Raw genomic sequence first — 8,466 nt, 5'->3', positions numbered from 1 at the left:
AGAAAAGTGGCATATTCTTCTTCTTCTTCTTCCTTTATTACCCCTATTCAATTTTATAGCACATTTTCCATTTGCAATGTTCTTGATCATTCTGATTCTTAGAAATTGCAATGGGGTAGCTGAGTTAATCTGTTGCATAGAAAATGAGAACAAGAGTCATGTTACACCATAAAGACAATTATGTTTATTGCAACATAAGATTTTGTCATCTTAAACTGACTTCCATAGAGAGTAGTGAAGTGCACCCTAATGCAGAGAAGGGAAAGGGGAGATATAAATGCTGTATAAAAACTGATGGCTATGGCATTTGAGAGTTAGAGAGGTGCTTGCCCTCACAATGATTCTGTAGGAGAAGATAGTGATGTCAATTTGCAACATATATCATCAAATGTGTTTGTTTGATTTCATATATTTGTAGACTGTCATTCCATCACAACCACTGCCAAATGATTAATTGTAACATTTTTGGACAATGGCAGGTATCTAGTGGGAGTTTGAATCAGACTTGAAAACTCACTACTGGATGATGCAGAAAGGAATCTGCTTTGGTCAAGATGAATGCAGCGATGGCTTATAACAGCTGGAGTTTCTTAACACAACCCTTCATAGCTGTGTGTAGTAATTTTATCCCCAAGGGCATGAATGATATTGAGGACTAGGTCCTTGTTAATGTCAGTAATCATTTATAGAGGTATCTACTATACTAATTCTGTCCGAATGTTCTTTTTACCTCAAGTTATGTTCCTCTTCTTTAGGACAAGCCTTGAGAACAAAAGCAGGGCAGCTGTAACAGGCCAGGTTTACATTTTTTTAAAAATCTTTCTTTTGCAACTGTGAAAACATTGTTGTTATTATTATTTTTAAAGTCACTGATCTCATTCCCAGGATGGTTGACAGATTTTTGTCGGTCCGCTGACCACAAAACCTTTACCAGCACATGAGGCTGCCTCCTGTCTGTATATTTTCCTAGCATTAACATATAATGTATGTGTGTATATTTCCCTAACAGAGGGAGTATTTATGTAATGGGTGAGTTATGAACTTACTGTATGTTAAGTCCCATTCTGACTAAGAATTGCCAGACTCCTGCAGCCCACCACACAGGAAGACAAAAGATCAAGAGAAATGCCACATAGTGGGTGGAATAATAGCCGGCTTTTTGCATTACTGGTTCATCTCTATAATGCATATTTATTGCATAGTACAAATGAATTCACTTACATTCAGCCAAGGTGGTCCATGTGTGAAGATAAGCCCACATATACAAGAGGATATTGCACAGTAAACAGCATGGGCTGCATGCAGAGTGTACTTATGAATCTAGGTACCCACATGTACATACTATGCCCATTATAATTTCTGAGATGTCAACACAATTTGTTGACTTCAGGTATTTCTATCTGATGGGCCAGAAGCACTGTGAAAGCCCCAGCCATCAGATGGTTCAGAAGACATTTGTGGGCAGACACATTTCACAGTGCATATATCAGTGGAATCTACTCTGCTCAGAGTCCTACTATGTGGCATCAGTAGGATAGCTGATCTTCTCTCTAGAGTTTATTTAGCTGGCAGCAAATCTCATTTCATTAATGAACAATAAAAGCTACATGCTTGGTATACAACCAGAAGACCTAGTTTTAGGACAAAGATTTCAAATGAAGTATGGGTTTGGAACTCATATGGACTTTTCCTGATGTTTTGATTTTTAGAGCTTCTTGGATGGTGGTTCCAAAGAAGAAGAAGAAGAAGAGTTGGTTCTTATATGCCGCTTTTCCCTACCCAAAGGAGACTCAAAGCGGCTTACCATTCCTCTCCCTGAGATCCTGAAGTTGGCACTGCTCAGATGTAGGAATCTCAAGTGCAGCCAGAACTGCCCTCTTGGGAGGTAAAGGAATTGTCTTAGACAGTGCTGCTGGAATGGAGTGAACTGATGGTGGGCCTGATCTTGGAGTCCGCACTCTGGATGGAACAACCAGGCCCGAGATTGCCTCCAGTGGCATATTTGATGAAACATAACCCAATAGCACTTTCTCCCACAGGGCTACTTTGAAATATAAGGAGGGATATGACCAAGCCATGGCCATAATTTTTGGCAAACTGAGCAGGCCCGCATGTTGTGGGATACATCTAGATAGAATACACAGCAGTCATATTGAATGAGGCATCTTGACCCCATATTGAACGCATTTTTAAATATAGCCTTGGATGTCATGAGGGGACCATGGAACAATAATAGCAGATCAATTATGGCTTTGTATACTATAAAGGAGAGAAAGAAACTCTTACCCTTAATTCCAATCATAGATGAAGGAACTCCACTGCTTGTTAATAACGCCTCTCATGGCAGTGAAAAATGAACTCAGGGAAAAGGACATAGCACCCTCAGAACACGAGATGCAAAGTGTGTGTGTGTGGGGGGGGGGAGGGGGTACTGGTGCATATGTGGTCCCTGCCAGGCACCACATCCTTCTTTCTAACTTTTAAAACTAGTAAAAAAATTATCTGTGCCCAGTCCTTGTGTGGGGCTCACAGTAAGATGGAAGATGCATACCCTGTAACTTAGTGAGACATTATTGTAATGCAATGACAATATCAACTGCATTTACGCTACACGGATCCATCATCTAGTCTGGAATATCCCTCTTTAGCAAGTCATTGGACTGAACTTTTACTAAAATATTTATTGAAGTTATAGTAATTTTCAATATTTATGCTGCTGAAATTGGTACAGAGAATGAGATGTGAGAAATATGATAAACTGATCATAAATGTGTGTTGTGCGTCGGAGTGCAGGGGTTTTTTCACTGGCTGCTATGGTATGGATTCAACCAAGGAGGGCTCAGAACACCCTTTATACTTCCTCTTTAGGCTTTGTTGGCCCTCTTAATAGCCCAGTGAGGTACAAGGATCCAGCAAAGTAAAAAACATGGTTTATTAAACAGATATTGTAATTAAATCAGAGTAGGTAAAATACAAGGCAAGGGATGAGAGCTGGCAACAAAACAACGCAAATCCATAATCTATCTTTTTACTTTCCATTATACTAGTTTCGAGGCCACACCAGGTGAACTATCACTTTGCCTGTAGTAGCTTTTCTCCAGCTCTTCCTCCAGCACAGGATGTCCTCTTCCTTGTTGCCTTCTATTCTTTTGCCCCGACATCATCTCTTCATCTATGATTCGCTTCAGATTCCTCTTCATATCTCTCTTGTCCAATCAGAAGACACAAAGGGAGCCTGGGAACTGAAGGCCCATGACCTAATTTAGCTGAGGCTTTCTGGGGCCTGCAGGCCTCAAATTGCCTTGGGCTAGGTCTAGGATCATAACAACCTGGCAGTTCAGTAACCCCCTTGGAAACATAGTGTTCCCCTAAAAATATGGCACTTACTGTGGCTCCCTAGAAATATGCCAGGGTCCTTCAGGGGTGCACTATTCACTTTACTTAAGTTTATTATGAAGTCCAAATTATGGATGGAGCACTTTCTAACTGCAAAAAAAGCATCTGTAGTCAATAATCTTCAGAACACTTTTGATTTAGTACTTTGGGGTCTGTTTCCACAGCTGTATGAGGTGAGGAAAAGGAAATGGAAGAAGTAATAAGGTGAGAGGCTGACTCATCAGATAATCTGAAAGAATCATTTTCCAACCAGAAGAGTTAACAGATCTTCCCACTGAGTATCCCTATAGTTATATCTGTTCATAGTGTTTTCACGTTCTGTAAGTCATTGTTTGGGGATGCCTATTTAGTTTGTATAACTGAAGTGGCCACTGCTTGCTTTCTGTTCTATATTGAGTTCTGGTGGCTGCAGCTCTATGTCTGCTTAGTGGTTCATAGAATAAAATGGAGATGGGGGGGGGGGGGGAAGGACCAGGCATGCTGTCCTGAACTTCTTAAAGGAAACATGAGATAAAAACGTATGGAAAGATCCAAATGTTTGTGCCACAAACATGGATTCTGTTGTCCAAGAAAGTTTTGACTTCTATTTCATTCAGTACTTCCCATCAGTAATGGAGGAGAGTTCATTAACTTTGTTAGAACACAAAAGTTTGGTGTGCCCTATAAAGCAAAGCAGAGCAAAGCACTTCCCAGGGTCCATTTGCTGAGGTTGGCTGTAATAGATTGGCTATCTGAGAAACTTCATCAGCTTCACATTACCAGAATAAGAGATGTTTGGATCCCTCTGGCATATAGCCCTGGCGACTGAAGCCGGCTTGTCTGACACTCTCTGCTGCTCCTGCTGGCAGCTAGAAACCACATGTTTTTAGTGCTGTGCAGCTTAGAGAGAGTGCTGACTTCCTTGGCAACTGCTCTCATCTGCACATAGGCAAATATTGGCAGGTTGAACAGGAAGGAAAGGTAATTTTAAATATATATATATATATATGGATGGATCTGTTGTTTAAGGGGGGGAAATAGAAATGGATTGCTAAAGATTAAGGATGCAAATTAAGGAGCCAGCAAGCAGAAAAGAATATATTATTTCAAGGACAAAAGGCTTGAAATACTGAATGCAAATTCAGGTAGGAAATCAGTAGCTCAGTGCCAGGGGAATGACTTAAAAGTTTGAAGGTATAATTGAATTTGTTTTAATTTATTTTTCTCTCTTTTCCTTTATACTAGGTGCAAAAATATCTGTATTGAAAATGACTGGAAAGGATTGTGTTTCCAGATAACAGTTATTAATCTGTGACTATTTTTCTCACCTAAAAGGGGGGGGGGATCCCTATGCTGATATATACTTGTATTCTCTAGCTGTAACAATTTAATCAAATCTAGAGAGTCCAATAAATGATTTTCTTATTTTTGTATTTCATTTTCTTTTCTTGGAACTGTTATATTCTACCTACTTGTTTCAATTTGTCTTTATTATACGAGAACCGCATTCTCTCCTCCCCCCCCCCCCTCCAGACACATACACACTCACACTCCTGGGCGATGCATTGGCTGAATTAGATTTTTAAAATCAAAATGTAGAGGGGAGGAAGAAATAAACATGGCATGGTGCATGAACTGCATGAACCTTCCATATGATACAGCCTGCCATAAATCATCCTTATGGTTCCGATTCCAGCCATCAGCGGCCGGTATTATTTCTGCAAAGCCTGATGAGTGATTTCATATGCTTAAGGTACCTGTCTGAGGTCAGATGGAACATTGTGATTAAAAGGTAACATTTGAGATATGCCACAAGTCAGGCATGTTCATCCATCCAAATGCTGCTAAGCATCACTTAAGGATTGCTTAATGTTCCAAGGTGTGGGATGTGCTTTAAAAAGAGCCTGCTGAAGCTCACAGACTCTTCAGTCAATTAGGGGCTGATTTCAGATTGTTATTCATGTGACTCAGGCATTTCAGAGGCATCCTTTACATGTTTGGGAGCTGGCTGACAGGTTTGCTTTACTCAGTGTTGGGAAGTTCAACAAAAGAAATCCATTACAGGCTTGATCAAAAGCAAACTGAAGTCCAGTGGAATCATTGCCTACCTAACACGGCCAACAACAAAATATCATACTTCATACTTTTAGCAGAAAAACATTTCCTTTGACAGGAGAACCCTGTTTTCCCCAGGAGTGCCCCCCTCCAAATTTGTTGTCTTGGCTAGTACAAGCAGAAAGGTAAAATAATTAAATCTGCAAAAGAGAAAGAACATATACAAGCCAAATTACAGTTGGTGCTCTTTTTCTGTATTATGACAGGTTATGCTTATGATATAATAGCGGATTGTTCTGCCTTTTCTACGTCATCGACTATACAGAACAGACACTCAGTAAGTGCTGCTTGGGCATAAGACCACAGATTGTCACAAAATGACTGACATTCTTGGAGTAATGCTTAGCCAATTCTTAGCAACTTAGCCAATTTGACTGGCTGGCATCCAGTTCCCAGCTATGCGCCAGTCCTACAATTCTCTCATCCCTTTTTGCTTAAAGCACATCTGTGAACCTAGTATTGTTAATAAAAGCACATAACTTTTGGAGTGTTCCAGAAACTTCACATATATTGTTTCAGCAATCCTCATAAAGTGTCAATATTATTACTACTCCTCCCCCACCCCATTGCAGACTGGAAGATCTGTGATGGAAAAACTGAGATCAGTTTACATTTACCCATTATTCGACAGCGTATGATAGGTCATTCCTTGTTTGTCCTACACAACATGCCTGCCCCCTAACTCTAAAACATCCATGCAGGTGGGCTCTGTGAGTTTTCGATAACAAATCCAGGAATTGATGGGATGGGGCATACATGTAAACAAAACAGGAACACTCTAAAAAGTATGCAAAGAGGAGATACTAATGTGTAACAAGGGTTTTTTCCTCCACATTATGGGCTCAGGTAATATTCCATTTGTAGTTTGTTATACACCCTAAGCTTCTTGTACTTTTGTCCACCATATACATGTGTACCTCTGGTTCAGGTATTAAGCATCCTCACAGGCAAGGCAACTCCCTTGCCATTTGGAGGGCCATAATTAGCAAAGATGTTGTCCAAGCCAGCCCAGAGAGAACGGCTTGCCTATGAACACCTGATGTTTAATCAAAATACATCAAGTGCACTGAGCCAAGGCTTCATGTTCTGCCTCACGGACATTGCAGCATGGCCTGCTGGTTAGAAATTAGTCACTTGTGACTTGGAGAAGATATCAGGCAGTGGGTTTATTCACAGCATCACTATACTGAATCAGACCGTAGGTCTGCCTTATACCGCCTTATACAGAATCAGACTGCAGGCCCATCAAGGTCAGTATTGTCCACTCATTCTGGCAGTGACTTTCCATGGTCACAGACAGAGGTCTTTCACATCACCTGCTATCTGATCCTTTAACTGGAGAAGCCAGAGATGGATCCTGGGATTTCCTGCATCTTCTGTCACTGAGCCTGGCACCTTCCCAAACAATGGCCAGTATGGCGTTTGCAGGACAACTGAAATTACTTATGACTTCTTACAGCTCGCTTTGGCATGTTTTGCTGGGGAAACTTATCCCGAGATAAAGTAATACAAAAATGAGCAGAAAAGTATCTCAGTTGGATGTATACAGGACCTCCAGGTACAGATTCCAATCCAATTTTTCTTTATTCCTGTTCTGCTTCCTGATTCATTCAACAGCAAAGGCAGCAAGAGTGGCTATGTTAGAGTATCTCCTATGCCGACAGTGCCTGAACGTACTGGTAGAACAACGTCAGAGTAAAGGATAGAGTGGAAAGTTGATGTAGAAAGAAAAAAGTATTCCACATATGATTGCATACTCCAGGTAAGGAGAGATGATGTTCAAAGAATATGTAGTAAATATACAACTACAAAATGGCATAGTGCTAAAAAATAGCCCGCCTCTGGTAATTTCTCACCTTCTGGCTCTCTCGCTTTAGTCTGCCTCCTCCTTGTGCTTTTTGTACTCTGAATGCCTGCTTGAAATGGTGGAACGTGCTTTACAGGTGACTCTCTCCTGTCAATCAAGCCAGGCAGCCAATCCCCTTTCCCCATATTCTATAATGGGAATTTCAGCATTCCCATCTTTCTCAGGGTCTGGGGAGGGGGTTGGATTTGAAGAAGAGCCTCCAAGCTTTCAGGGTAGTTTCCTCCCATTATATCCTATGGAGAGTTCATCCCTTAAGATATAATGGAGGTATGGGGGCACCGTCTTCGGGAGCCCCTAGAAGAGGACCTTTGGAACCAAACATTCTGAAATTTGGAGAGGAGTCAGTGAAGAGCCTCCTGGAGCTACCCTGAAGGTTTGGAGGTTCTACCTCAAACCCAATCCCTCCAGACCCCAGGAAAGGCAGGAATGCTGACATTCCCATTATAGTCTATGGCACCATAGACTTTCATGGGCACTGAAGCACAGGCAGCCAGATCGGGTCCTTAGTGAGTCCTTTGACTGGGCAGGGGGGAAAGAATCGTTCCTGATTGGGGGAGAGAAAACTTTAAAGAAGCATGCCTTGTGTTTAAACTGTCTCTGTGTGTGTGTGGGTGGGGGGTTTGCTTTCCCTGCATGATTCAATGCCTATTAGTTGCTCCAGGCAGTTTGCTTTAAAAAAATAAACCTCATCCCCAGGAGAAGGGAGAGGGTGGCGAGTGCGAGGGCAGGACATTGGAGGCAGAGATAGCGCTACTTCAACTCCACACATTTCCTTAGTGTGTGGCTTGCTGGTTGCTCTCCTATAGCTCATGCTTTTTAGATTGGGGAATCCACTTCATGAGATTCCCCAGCTAGTGCTTTAAAATGGAGGATGGAGCTACCAGTTTGCTGCTTGGACGCTGGATGGTGGTGATGTCATGCAAAATGCCAAAAATGTGGCACCTGTCTGACGAAGTGTCCTGTGCACATAAAATTTACACCTAGAATAAAACTTACTTGATCTTATGGGTGCCATTGGACTCAAACTGGGCATGCTTCATAATTATTGAATTGGTGTATCCAGTCTGACGATCGCAGAGGACCTTTGAAATGGCAGTCACCATGCTATC

At 41.6% G+C, this 8,466-nt stretch overlaps 1 long non-coding RNA gene across 1 annotated transcript; it reads left to right on the top strand.

The window, feature by feature from the left end:
- Window positions 1-3,606: 3,606 nt before the first annotated feature.
- LOC143843123 (uncharacterized) lies at window positions 3,607-4,842 on the top strand. Its single transcript, XR_013233462.1, has 2 exons — window positions 3,607-4,356; window positions 4,621-4,842. It is a non-coding gene; the product is annotated as an uncharacterized LOC143843123 (long non-coding RNA).
- Window positions 4,843-8,466: the final 3,624 nt, after the last annotated feature.

This window comes from Paroedura picta, chromosome 8 (genome assembly GCF_049243985.1).
Source record: "Paroedura picta isolate Pp20150507F chromosome 8, Ppicta_v3.0, whole genome shotgun sequence".
Lineage (NCBI taxonomy): Eukaryota > Metazoa > Chordata > Lepidosauria > Squamata > Gekkonidae > Paroedura > Paroedura picta.
The sequence above is the reverse complement of the archived record's forward strand: the minus strand, read 5'-3'. Positions and strand labels throughout refer to the sequence as shown.